Here is a 14,624-nt window from a genome sequence, read left to right on the forward strand (position 1 = left end):
ATATGCACCAGTCACGGACAGCAGAGTTCTGCTCTGAGGCTGTGTGGTCCCTCTGTCAATTCATATCCAGGACTTTGAAGGAAAGAGAAATCAGTAAAGCAGTTATATTTGTGAAATATACATATATACACACATACACACAAACGTACACATGCACAACTTATACGTACACTTATACGTATCATTTATGCAATCTGGAATTAAGTCTGCCAAGCAGCCTTCTAGACAATTCCTCTTTCCACAACTCTTAGAGTTATACCAAAGGCTGATTGTCAAAATTAATTCTGCCTCTACAGACACCTTTGCGGAACCCACAGATGTTTCCCCACGACTACCATGTGCTCAGGTGGTAGGGTAAGACTTGGAAGGTTATGTGTAACAGCACCACCTGGTGAAATATTTTTAAAGTCTACATAACGCAGTACTAGTAGACAGGCTAGTAGTCTGTGTAAATCAAGACGATGTTCAACCAAGCTTTTCCCAAAATAGTTTTTCTAATTTAATGCATATTTCAGAGTTGCTTCGAAGATCTCAAGTATTAAAACCAGTCATTTAGTATGGAACTTGCAATTATCTGAATTTCATGGTCACACCATTGCAGCAGTCATCATAGGACTGGAAGAGAAGCCTCAAGAGGTCATTTAGTCCATCCCACGACCCAGAACAGGATCATTTACCATTATCTACATCCTGCCAACTGCTCTCTAACTTGTTCCAGTGATGTAAGAAACTTTCTAGACAAAAAAATAATCCTACAGACTCTCTAAAATCTTCCATGTCAAACCTACAATCCATTATTTCTCTCAGTTAATCATATGAACCAATTATTCCCTTCTTTTTCAGAGGTTTTGCTTTCTCTTTCCCCCAGCTGCCCTGAGTGTTTTCCAGTCTTTTACTCACTCTTATTTTTCTGTTATAGATTATCTTTACTCTGGTCTAACTCCTCCTTGAACAGCAGTGCCAGACACCGAACATAGTGCTCTAGCTGCTGCCTTACCAGTCCCGAGTGGAGCAGCAGAATCACTCAGTATCAATTAGAGGCTATATTTCTGCTTATAAACTCCAGCGGAACATGCAGCTTTTTGAGAGAATATATCATGCTTACTGTTCTGCAACAACCTTTAGAGCCCTTTTTGCAGTCTGTACCAGACCAGCTGTTCTTTGTTTTCTGTATGAAGTGGATTTCTCCTGCCTACACATAGCACCATGTGTTTCCCCCTGCGCAGCAGAATCCTACTTTTTTGTATCATAATCCCAGCTTCTTAAGTTTCATTTTCACTTCAGATATACTTGGGTCCTCTTCAGCTTGATCTCACTTGCAGATTTAATAAACCTGTTCTCTTATCTCATCCCCAGGCTACTCATGAAAATATGATACAGAAGCAGACTTAGGACAGACTTTCACAGCATCTTCCTAGATTGCTCCATTCATTCAGACATGAGTCAGAAATAGCTGCTGTCTTGCTGTAGATTTTCTGATCTCTAGCAACTCTGCACCCCCTCTATAATAATTTAATCTGTGTATTGTTTCCCTGGTTTGCATATGAGAATACCATCTGAGATGGTATTAAAAACCTTATTCAACCATATTCTTTCTCCAAAGTCTGTTACCCTGTCATGGACAGAAATCAGATATCATCGACCAGTGCCTAGGATGAAATTAAATCAGGTCTAGCTAATTTGAAAGCATTTGTTCTATCCAGTTATTCCCTCTCTACTAGAAGGGGGACTCTTAATTTTTTCTTAATTATGTTTACTTTGATAGCCATCTGATTGCAGCAGACCCTGAAAAAAATTACCTTAACCATCAGGCTCCACAGAGCCTGTCATAGCATCCCCCCATATTCAGTAGGTATTTGGTTTTGATTTCACAACTCAAGCCATTAAAAAAATCATTTCTCACGACAGGTCTTACTGTTACTTTTCTTATACATCATGTCATGCCATAGTCTTTTTATTTTGTTCTTTCATATTAATGTTTTTCTAGTCATCTTTTTAATCTGGCCCAGATTTTTCTTTTTTCTTCTGCATATGGTTTTCTTTTTTTTTTTTTTTTTTTTTAAAGGGGAAAGTAAATTTTCTAAGAATTCATCAAGGTTGCTCAACAGGAAAAGTATCAAAAACCATTATTAATATTAGACTTCCTGGTCACTTCTTCTGTGGACTTAAACATTTATTTTCTAACATGGATAGCATAGCCAGAACAACAACAACCCCAACAAAAAAAGCCCAGGAAACAAAACCCAACCAAACAAAAAAAGTGATGCCAAACAGAAAACAAGGAAAGCAGGAGCATAGAAGGAGCCTTATGATTAGCCTGTTTGCCTGCTCTTAAACCCCTGAAAGAAATCCTGTGAAAAAATGCAGAACTTTTGAGGATTTTGTTTGGGGGTTCTTATGCCTCTGATAGAGAGACAGGTGTTGAAAGAGAGTGCAATGGATGTTCTGCAAGACAGGCACAGTGTTAAAGACAAATTATGCAAAAAACAGAAATATACTAACCCAAGAATGAGAAACCAGGACCACCCCTCCGAGGACGGGTGACTGGGACTGACACCTGGCAATCTGCTGCCACTCCTGAATGTCTGTCTGATCTTGCTTGCTTTGTATGTCTTCCAGACCATAAAGGTGTGCATAACTTTTCCTGGGGCTGTTTAAACATTATAAAGCTATTGCTTTCTATGCCGTTCTGAGTAATAAGGCCATCAGTACACAAGAGGAACTCCAATATTAAGTTAACCTCTATATTTTCAGGACAGTTTTGGGAAGCTGTGAAATCACTTCCCGGAAATGATACAATTCCAGAAATCCATAGCAAATCCAGAATTGCACCACTTTTTGTTTTGTGCTCTAGCTAAAGCTGTTAACCGCAAACATCAGGATTCTTCTTCCGAAAAATATCATGTGTCTTTTCTTGTTTTTTTTTTTTCTTCTGAGATGAGCTGTACTGATCCCAGGAACATTCAAACTTGCTGCCTTTTCCTATAAGTGGTAGCCGTATCAAGACACCAAGAAGACATAGTCTTCGCATTATCTGTGATCCATATAATATACAACTCTCAACACTTTTGAATCTGCCTTTGTTGCAAAATGAATTTACTCTTTCTGCCAACATGTCAACGACAAAGCATGAAGTTGCAGGCTTTACTCTTTCACAGTCCAGTTGACTGTATGACATTTGATCTATAATTCACACTGCTGTGTATTTTGATATCAATTTTATTTTTTTTCCTGATACTTTGCACAATTTTGTTGCATGCCTTCTTATATAACTATTTGGCACTAGTCTACAACTTCATTTTTCTCCATTCCAAGTTAGCAACCCATTCACATAATAAATCTTTCTCACTTTTTTTTTGGCTTTGGACAGAATTAAAGCTCCAAGCATAAGAAGTTTCTCTTCTAAAATTTTAGTTTAACTATTCCTTCCCTATTATGCTAATCTTCAATTTTTCTTAAACATGGCATGCTTTGTAGATCACACAAATCTATAAAGCAAACACACTGATGAAGGATGTATGTTCCATATATAGGTTTGTTATGCTAGATAAGATATTCCACGTTTTTTTATAGTATGTTACTGTTTCTTGGGGATACAAATAAATACCTGAGGCATGGTTAAAGCTTTCAGCCTTTGCTCTGGCATTTTCAGCACTTGATTTTTCATCTTTGTGATTGCATTAATGCTATCGTCTTGCTTATAATAACAGTAACAATGTTATGATAATCATATCTCCTGTTTAAGCAAAGTGAAGCATTTTTTTCAGTAATAAAACAAAGTAAAGCAGTTATTTATAGATGAAGGAAGAAGAAAAGGCTACCTTTGGCAAATATGGCAGTGAATATTTTATATTAGGAATGACTGCCTTATCAGAATATATTTACCCAAATGGGATTTCAGTAAGGAAAAATATTTGTTCTGAGCTTAACTCTCTGGTTTCAACCCTCATGTGTCCTGGAAAGTCAAAATAAGTTTTATTCTCAGGCTGAAGACTTCACATATTTTATTTTTAATTTGTGTCCATGCAAAGCCAGGACACAGTGTTAACATTCAAAGGGTCTGAAGACCTTCAAACTCAATCATACTTGTTGCGGTTCCTTCCTTCCCATGCCTTATTTCCTCTGACAGTAAGGAGGCTCTCTGTGTTACAGGAAGCCTTTTATTCTTTATCCACTGGCACCATACCATATATTAATTATACATTTGCTCACTCTTACAGCTTATCTGCTACTGATCCTTCACCCTAGTTTGCAACATCAGAAAGCATGCAGTGTTAATGAAAACAATTTTTTTAGCATTCTCATAGGTACCAGGCTCACTGAGAAGCTCCTTAAGCTAATAGGTATTTAGCACATTTTCTATTACAATACTAGCTAAACGATAAAGTGCAATTAATATTATCAGTATATTCTGGGGAGGGGTGGTGAGTTAATGCAAATCCTCTATGATCTGTCATAGCTAATGTTTTTTAAATCACAGATACTTTTCTCAAAACATGTCTTTATCAGAGAGGGAGGGAGAGTGAGGAGTGTTAGAGTGTTACCAAGGAGTGATCATATCACTCACTCTGTGTTTCTGTTTTTCCATTTATAAAATGCTGATGTCTTTTCCCCCAGAAATTTTGTGCATTTTTAATTAATCTAGTTAAAGAATTTTGACATAAACAGAAGAATGGATTGACTTACTTCTTCCGCTTTAATTTCTGTGTTCCTCTAATTTAGATGGCATTTACTTCTCACAAATGTTCTTTTTTTTTGCAATTCTCTTTTGAACTATCATCCCACCTGTTGGAAAATTTTCAAACTATACCCTTGCCATTGGAAATTCCAGATTTTCACTCTGTAGTGAATGGCTGTGATCACCAAGAATATATTCTCATATATTCACCAGAATAGCCTTATGCATCATCTGCACATGTAGAACATGTTCCAATATTTTGCAGGAATTCGAATGAGTGAAGCTGTTTGCCAAGGAATGCTTTAAGGGTTTATAAATTGGATGATACTTAACATAGAAGTGACTTAAGTTTATTTGTAGTGTTCATACAGAAGGCTTTTTACTTTTTTGGAAATCTGTATGGCTGAAAGAAAACATAAAGCTAAAGCAGAGTCACTTTTCTTTTGATCGAAGGAGTTCTATAAATCACACCCCTAGGAATGTTGAGCATCCCCACAGAAAGAGTTTGTACCAAGGTATTGATGTTGGGCACCTTTGAGGACTATAAGACTTATTTCAATGGAATTTATCAGTATTTAGACAGCCTCAGGAATTGGCCCAACAATAATAAAAGAATGACCTTATTTTTAAATTATGGTTTCTAGCAGTAATTGTGTAATTTAAATTGTTTTGCCTTTAACTGCTTTTTCACATATAAAAGTTGCTGGCATGATGCTAAGACTAATATTTTTTGTGGTTTTTTATCATTGTTATGGATGTCTGCCTTTTCTACAGAAGAAAGACTGTTCCTGTTTTGTTGTAACTGTGCTTATGCCATTTCTATATAAGAATCAGAGGGGAGAAGGATGAAAGGAATACCTGATCTAAAATTTTCTTGGACAACATAGTCTCTTCTTCATTGGCCAGAAGTCACCTCGTCAGTTTTGAAGGCAGATCTTTTTCAGCTTCTGGGTGGGTTCGCCTTCACTGAATAAGGGCTGGGTTTTTTTGATTCACCAGTTAATTTGCTGATAATTCTCTAGGAAAAGTAAAAGAGGGAACGCAAATGGCATTGCAGCTCACTTTTCAATGACGCTTATCTAGTATTGAATTTAACTACTGTTTTAATACAGCTGGGGTTTTGGATAAGAGTACAGTGTGGGTGAGAATTTAAATTGATCCCTTGATTTTTTTGTTGAAAAGATATCTGTTTTCTATTACCAGTCTTAATTACTCTCCTCCAAGATTTCTGAAACACTCCAGAAACTCAAATTATAATAGCAGGAGCATTACAATGTGTGCAGATTGCTTCTGTCCAAGATGAGAAAACTTTGAAATGGTTCTAGGGGAATAGTTTGAGCGCTCCATTGAGATAATTCTCCCAAAGCCTCTTCTTAATAAAGGTCCCACTGAGAGGGATCAGAGGTCCATTCATCCTGAGAACCTGTCTCCAACAGTGGCCAGTAGTAGATGCTTAGTATTACACACAGAAGTTCACGACGAGTGACAGAGAGACCACACCTTATGTGAAGATCCATGACTGGACCTCACTGCTAGTCTAATGCTGTAACAGTCTAATCAAATAAAACAACCACTTATTTTTAGTCCAGTTACAACAACGTTACCACTTATAATCCAAATTTCTTAATTCTATTAAAGGTCATTAGTAATATAATAAAATCAACGGTATTTGCCCTTTAAGCTCTCACCCTTCCAGTGGATTGTTACAGCAAGTTGTCAGTGTCCTAAGTTCTTGCAAAGAGAAATAGGCCATTGAAGGTTCATTCCTTGGATTTGCTCAGTTATTGTTTCATGTATCCTGATTTCACCAGAGTTAGTTATACTATGGTTACTCAGGTTTGGTACATCTTATTGCTGTGATTCCTTTAGAAGCAGAAGAACTACATGGTTGAACAAAGCTAAGCAAAAAATAAGGTAAAACAAGTTAGGTAACATCATATATAAAAACAAGCTTAAAACTACAGGACAGGCAGCAGACACCTGGAAGCTGAGTAGTTTTGCTATTACAGCTGCAACAACCTGGACAAAAGTCATCTGAACACAGAGAAAAAGAAACTTTTCACATATTTTTTTGTAGCTACACTTAAAAACAACTTAAAATAGCAGATTGGCTGGGCCATAAGGCCACAGCAAGAACGTGTATAAAAATGGACAAAATGTCTAATGATGCCTCCTCTGACTCCCCTTTCAGCCTTCAGTAATTTGCGGCTGTGAAAAACAATTGTTCAGGAACTTTCTGAAGTGAAGGTTGGTTTTGAGCCTAATAGCCACCAGCAGATTCCCCCCACCAGCCCACAACCTTCTCAAGTTGCTATTTGAACCCTTGGAAAGATACAGCATTCACAGCATCCTTCAGCAGAGTTCCACACCTTGCTTATGCACAACATAAGGAAATATCTCATTTAAATCAGGACAATCTATATTTAATATGAATTCTACAGCTTTTGATTCAGACCTGAAAGCTGATGTAAATGAAACACATGTGCCTGAAAGGTTTTCCAGTTCTCCCTACTAAACTCTGTTAGTCTAACAAAATAAATGAGGTTAAGATTAAATAGGGTCTGTGGAAGAATAATATGTTTAAGTCCTGATTTCTGTTATACTGTATCCTCTGTCTTTTTCTATAGCACCAAAGATCATTAGCCTTATAAAAAAAATCTGGTGTAAGTCATTATTTCTTACCAAACCTGTGAAATTGGTAATGAACAGGACACATGCATGGCTACTTCGGGGAGAATGGCATAAAACAAAGTGCCTAGCTTAATTAGGTATTGATAGTGAACCAAACAAGTACTGATCTCCCTACAACCTCATAATGTATTACTGTGACCTTTCTTAATCAAAATACTTTTGCAGCTTTTATAGATTTTAATTTTTTTTCCCAAGCAGTCAATGAATGGAATGTGTTTAATTTTAAAAGGATCAGCTTTTAGCAGATCCAGAAAACTACTGTATTTCTCCTCTGTTTAAACTGTAAAACTATACTGCAAGAGCAAAAACAGGATTTCACAGCCTATGAGCTAGGAATCATTGCAAAACGTTTTTTTTTTTCTTTTTTTCTTTTTTTCTTTTTTTTTTTAAATTGAGCAAGTTATCATTCTCTATTCCTTTGGATATTTTCAAATTTGCAGACCAACACAATCAATTTATGAATTAGACAGGATTGCATTAGGTTTTTTCCTTTTACTTTCAGTATTTCAGCATGACAATTATGAACACTTCATGCTTTGCTCCTGGGAATTTTGATTGCCTTTTGAAATTTGTACTTGTACTTAAACTTACATTTACAAATTTTACTGTTTTCTAAATGTCTCAGATGCCTAGAAAAAGGCCAATTTTTGGTTTTGGTTTTGTTTTTTTTTTTGTCTGCTTCACTATGAAGGACCTCTTTAAAGTACTCTCTTAATTGTCTTATAATTGGATATTTTTTGTAACCAGAAGATTTTATTGTAATTTTATTCTTTATTAGATTAGCTTATAATTCTTATCCTTTTCTCTATATGTTAATAACTTTCCACAATACTCCTACACCACTGTCACGGCTGTCTCTGAGTATTCTCTACCAAGTCATGTAAGCATTCTCTTGTATTTCTTCATCAGTCTATTGCCCTCTTTTGACTTTACCGCTCAGCAGGAGACTGATGCTGGACTTTAGACAAATGTTTAAGTTTCATATTGATCCTTGACTGGTTTCTTGTAGTTGTCATCAAGCTGTTGCTTGTTCTTTACTCTTGAGTCTACTTATTTCTTTATTCTGTGTCTCTTTCTGCCTTATCTTTAAAAGTAAAAATAGTGACCTGCTCTATAAAGTCTATTTCCTTTCCAAAGTCTCAAATTTGCTTTTAACTAGTACTTCATATAGTCCTGTCTATACTTTACATCCTTAAAATATTTCTCTATCAATCACATTTGTTTGTTTATTTTGCTGCCTTTAGCTGCATATGTGAATTTTAGATGCTACATTGTTTTGAATCGTTAAATATATGGCCAGTCTGACTATACACAACCCCACTGCTGGATAATCACACACCTATGAATGCACTTATAAGAAAACATATTGCTAGTGAAAAATCATGTCAATAGCTAAATCACTGGCATCACCAAGAATTTACACTTTCATGATCAAAAGAAAAATTATATTTTTTGCAGTCAGAGACCTACATGGAAACTTAATTTAACTCCATATAACAGGTATGATACTAGGACCTTATAATGAAACAAGACTTTATAATAAAATACAAGAATGACAAAATTTTGATGAGAACTGCTATAATTAGTTATGACTGACTCTTACCTCTTTCCCACAAGGATAAAAATCACAAGACAGTCCATTCAGTCTTGCACAAGTTCCTGCCTATTGGTAGTGAAGATTAGAGAAGGCACATAAGGACAGGACATGTATAAGATAATACTCCCTCTGCTTTAACTACTTAGTTTCCATGGATCAACCTGTTTGGGTCTTCCCTAGCAAGCCCTTATACCCTGATTATAATTTTTAATAGCCCTTGATTAAATATTATTTCCTTGATTTTTTTTTGCTAGTCCGTTTTTAATGAATTTATACTTGGTTTCTGTAGCAGTGACTAGCAATGAATATCATAATTAAATTACATTGTGGGATTTTTTTTGTTCTAAAAAGAAATGCTTCTTTGCCTTAAGCTTACCATATGACAGTTTTACCGGGTGTGTGTTAGTTTTTGATTACAGAAAATAATGAATGGCCATCTCTATTCACTGCCCTTACAGCTTTTGTATTTCATAAGTTTCAATCAGATTGGAAAGATATGTCCTATTCTGAACAGAGTGCTGTTCCATTAAGTCTCTTCTCCAGCTGCTATCATCATCCTCTTCCATACCTTTTCATGTTCAATACTTTTTTTTGTTTTTTGAGATGGGAACTGTGCAGAGTAATCAAGGTGTGGGGTATTGATACATGAATGTGTATATTAGCATAATTGCTATTTTTTTTCCCTCTTTGTAGTATTTTGAATTACCTTATACATAGAAGTCTATAATTTCTTTGTTCAAGAATCACTGGTTGTGCCCTAAAAGTGAAAATTAGGTACTGTAGAAGTATTCTATCATACTAGTGTAGTGACAGTTATTACATATAATTTACTGTAGTAAGCATAATGTAATCACAATAGTCTAATGATCACCTAATTAGCATGGCATCAAGAGCAGTTCATTAAGTGGTTGTTTCAAACTAGCATGGGTGGTTTCCCAGTAACAATGTAAATAACTCATATGTCCAATAAACATGCATCTGAGAAGCACGACACTGACAGTATTGGTATAAAATGTGTGATCAAGGTTATTCTGTTTTTAACCTAAAAAAGTCATTTACTGGATGCTTTCTTATGGCTGTGAGATTGAGCACTGTATTTTAACGTATTATGGAAAACAGTAGAGTCATGTAAATTCTAAATGGTTGACTAGTAAAACAAGAATCTTTGATCATTATAGCTGAGACCTGTATTGAATAAAAATATACACAACACCAAAATCAGTTACTAATTGATCAGTATGTGTATCTTTAAAAAAACAATTTAGTACTGATCAGATGAACCTTGTGCCTTTTATGTACTGGATACTAAGAAGGAACAGAAAAGCACTGCGTTATGCTAAGCATTTGCTGAAAAACCCTGTGGAAAATATTTTGACCTTATAGAAGTAGGAAAGAATGTCTTTATTTTTGAGCTACTTTACTTTCCTAGAGATCACAAAATACTTAAGAAACTTGGGAATTTTTTCCCAGCTATATGAGGTAAAACATATGTGAAATTTAGTAAACATACCTAATGAAGGCTCAGGAACTAAAAGAAAAAAATAAAAATACATTGGAAATATTTGGATTAGCAAACCAATTCTTTTTAATCCTACCATAATACTAATGATCAATAAGGATACGTATGAGGGCACAACAGGATTTAAGAACTCATAGGTCTATACCTATGATCTATACCTATATGATACTATGATCTGTCTGGAAAGCAACTTAGTAGAAAAGAACTGGGGGGGTCCTGGTGGACAAGTTGAACATAAGACATCAGTGTGCCATTGTGGCAAAGGTGGCCAACAGCCTACTGGGCTGCATTAGGAAGAGTGTTGCCAGCAGACTGAGGGAGACGATTCTTCCTCTCAGCACTGGTGACACATATCTGAGTGCTAGGTCCATTTCTGGGCTTCTCAGTACAATAGAACGTGGACATATGGAAGTGAGTCCAACACAGGGTCATGAAGTTGATTAAGCAATTGTAGGATGTGTCATGAGGAAAGGTTGAGACTGTTTAGCTTGGAGAAGAGAAGGTTCAAGGGGGATCTTAGCAGTGTGTACAAATGCCTGATGAGGCAGGAAGCAGAGAAGGTGGACACAGACTCTTCTCAGTGTTGTTCAGTGAAAGGACAAGAGGCAATGGGCACAAAATGTAAGACAACAAATTCTGTTTAGGAAAAGATTTTTTACTGTTACGGTGATCAAACATTGGAACAGGTTGCCCAGAGCAGTTGTGGAGTCTCCATCCTTGGAGGTATTCAAAACTAAACTGGACACGGTCCTGAGCAACCTGCTCTAGTTGCCCCTGGGGCGGTTGGACTAGACAATCTTCAGAGGTCCCTTCCAGCCTCAACTGTTCTGTGATTCTCTGAATTTTCTTTCGGTCCTAAGGAGACAGAAAGCCCCTGTGAAATGGATAGGTCCAAAAGTTCATCTCTCTGGTGCTTTAGTTTTTGAGATCTTAATCTCAAAAAAATGGAAAAATTTACACAAAGACTCTTAGTGATAAGATGGTGCTCAGATTGGACACTTTTAAGATTCGGCTGGTCAGGGTGCTGGGCCATCTTGTCTAGACCGTGCTTTTGCCAAGAAAGGTTGGACCAGATGATCCTTGAGGTCCCTTCCAACCTGGTATTCTATCATTGAAATATCTGAGAGATTGCTATAGCAGCCATTTATAAGCTTCTGTTCCAAATACACATCAGCAGTACCCAGTTATATATCATTCAGCTGGTTTGAAGAAAATTTTGTTGATTAATATCAATATCTTTTCTCCAAAACAACAAGACTGGGTAATCCTCACGTTCTCCAGAGGAGTTTTCCCAACACGAAGTAGGTCTCACTAGTGAGGCAAAGGGCTGGGCTGCATTTGCTGATGACATTTACTCTACAGTTCCCTATTCCTTAGCGGTAGCTGCAGTAAGATTAAGCTGTACTTTCAACCCACAGTTGCTATGTTTAAGGTGTGATGCCATGCCAGGACCTGACTCAGCCCACACACCCAAAGCCTCCCTTCACAAAATCACTCCAGCCTCCTGAACCCCGGTACCCGAGTCTATCACTCGTCCAATACCACTGAATTTCATGGCCAGAGTGACTTCTTGTCCTCAGTAGCAGCTCAGTCCTTCCTGCCTCGCTCCAGAAGCAACACTTGCTCCAAAATCTTGGGAACCATTGCTTTTGGCAGAACTCCCCCAACTTGGGTCCTGGAACATTACCAGTTCTTAGAACTTTCTGCTGTCAGCTGGGTGCTCTTATTGAATATGCAACTGAAACCATTACCCCGTACTGCTTCACACGATTCTGGAAGCCATCTGTGGTTAATGTGTTTTTACTAAGGTCACTAAGTAGCTCAGCAGAGGTCCTTTTGAAAGCAAGCAGTGCCAGCTCCATCTCTGAAGGGAGCATGCAGCATTTGTCTGTCAGAACATGCTGAAGCTGTGGAGAAGGAGAGGGAGAAATGCAGGACCTCTGCAGGAATGGGAGAGACAGTATAGCTCTGGCAAGTGGGAAAATGATAGGCAAAATTTACCTGAGATCCAAATCTGGAGTGAAGTTCAACTCTTCTGTAGTTTTGTGCTTGAGTCCAACCCAATTTAAATATTAACTTGTTGATAACATTTCCTAGAGTATGCCTTTCTCAGTCTAAGCAAAATAGTAACCAATGGCCATTAAATAAGTAATAGCACAATAATTATAAAAACATGAGCCCAGATTAACTTTCTTGGAGCCAAAAAGACTATAAAATTAACAGCAGGAAATGTTTCATTTAGGAAAAATACTGGTCATTCCGTCTTGCAAAACCTTATTTCACTGATTAATTCTGAGTTTTCAGAAAGTCTCACAGAAGTACTAGAGGTAACATGTAGACTTTTGCTTGCTTTTAAGTATTTTCAGAACTGGAATCGTATCTTGAATTTTGCAGGATTGTACCATTAATTTGCACTGCCATTTGCAGCCCCTGTTAGGAGGGAGCTTACTTTAAAATAACTATGACAGCTACTGAAACAATGACAGACATTTTGCAAAAATAGCTTTTTAGAAATATATGAATATGTTTTTCTTTGGTATGAATGTAGCTACAGGTATTTATTTATTTTAACTGCTCATTTTGTATTTAGATTTATATGTTTCTGTTCTGTAGCACGGGTTAACCTGATTAACCTGTATAGGTCATTAAGTGCCATGTATCAGATTTGATCATTGCAATAATTTTGAAGGGTTGCATAGTTACAGTTTTGCTTTAGGTGCATTTTGTTTTACTTTCAGTGGATTATGCAGGTGAGGTGAAGATCATAATAAAATGTCTACAAACAAAATAAGTTTACCATATATATGTCTTCCTTTTTGCCGGGAGAATACATAGGTTGTGTTGTGTGAGTCAGTGGTCTTTGAATCAATGGTCTTGCCCTGTATTCAGGAAATCAGTATCTTTTTTAATTGATTAAAATGATAGGAACACCATTTGCCCCAACTGAATGAGAATAAAGAATAATCCAGTCCAATAACCTGTCTCTGGAAAAAAAAAAAAAAAAAAGCCACATTACAATTCAGTGGAAGGTGCAAGAAACCCATTGTGACATAATCTGCCTTTCGTATTTTTGTCTCATCTACTGCCTTGCACCGACATTACTCATGAAACAATAGGATCAATATTCCTTGTAACTTATGTTATTATTGGTCACTATCAGACTTATTTTGACAACCATATAAAACCAAATCCATTTTATCACCCTGATAAATTCTTGTTCTCCCGTGACAGAGTTCCACAGATTAACTACAGGCTGTGTGGAATAACATATCCCATTTACTAATTTTGCATTTCATTCCTTTAATTTTTGATCTATCTTTTTTCTTAAAAAACAAGATAAAGAAAACATAAAATTCCAAGCAGCCTTTTCTAAAGTTTTCATGTTATGTGCATTTACTGTTCCCTCTTGTGTTTTCATTTCTGTGGATAACAGTCCTATACACTTGCTAAATAGAAGAAACTCTTCCTTGCTGATTTTGATTACTTGTGTTCTGAAGAATCGTTCTCTAGTTCTGCAATATTTTTATGAGGTCAGGTAAGTAGGGTAATATGACTCAAGATGAAGCTGTATGATTGATCAATGTAAAGGCATTATTGTATGTTCTGAATTATTCATCATCCTATTCTTTATGCATTTTAATGCCGTAAAAGTGTTTTGACTGTAGTCGTATATTGAACAGGTCTTTCCTGAGCTGCCTGCGGTACTGGTCCTGAGTTTGCCCAGTTAATTTGGAATTTTATAAAACTGCCTGAGCAGTTTTAAATTTCTGAAGAGTTTTATTCCTTTCCTCCTACCTTCCCTAGATCTTCTACCTGAAAACAGGTTATCTGGAAGAGCAGATGGTTTCCTAAGTAATGCTACTAAGTTTGCACAAGTGCAAATTGTCCTAGTACGAAAGATTAGGAAGTGTATAATTGGAGGTTAATGTCTTGAAACTGGAAAAGTATGATATAGTACAGAATTTGGAAACTAAGTCAAATTATAACAGCAAATATAAAGAACAGCATGATCAAAATAAGAGAAGGCAACATACAAGCAAAGAGAAAACTAATGCACTTCTGGATAATTTTGTATTCATCCCATGCTTTTTGAAAGAAGACGACTCTGGGAACAGTTGACCCACTATTCAGCTCAGCTA

The 14,624-nt window shown here is 36.5% G+C and overlaps 1 long non-coding RNA gene across 1 annotated transcript; it reads right to left on the bottom strand.

Annotated features, from left to right (window-relative positions):
* Window positions 1–6,442: 6,442 nt before the first annotated feature.
* LOC148057430 (uncharacterized) lies at window positions 6,443–12,579 on the bottom strand. Its single transcript, XR_015706046.1, has 3 exons — window positions 12,487–12,579; window positions 8,973–9,032; window positions 6,443–6,576 (listed from the first exon to the last, which is right to left on the bottom strand). It is a non-coding gene; the product is annotated as an uncharacterized LOC148057430 (long non-coding RNA).
* Between the last annotated feature and the right edge of the window lie 2,045 nt (window positions 12,580–14,624).

This window comes from Nipponia nippon, unplaced genomic scaffold (genome assembly GCF_047370975.1).
Source record: "Nipponia nippon isolate SJK-2023a ecotype South Korea unplaced genomic scaffold, ASM4737097v1 scaffold_1, whole genome shotgun sequence".
In the NCBI taxonomy this organism is placed as follows: Eukaryota; Metazoa; Chordata; class Aves; order Pelecaniformes; family Threskiornithidae; genus Nipponia; species Nipponia nippon.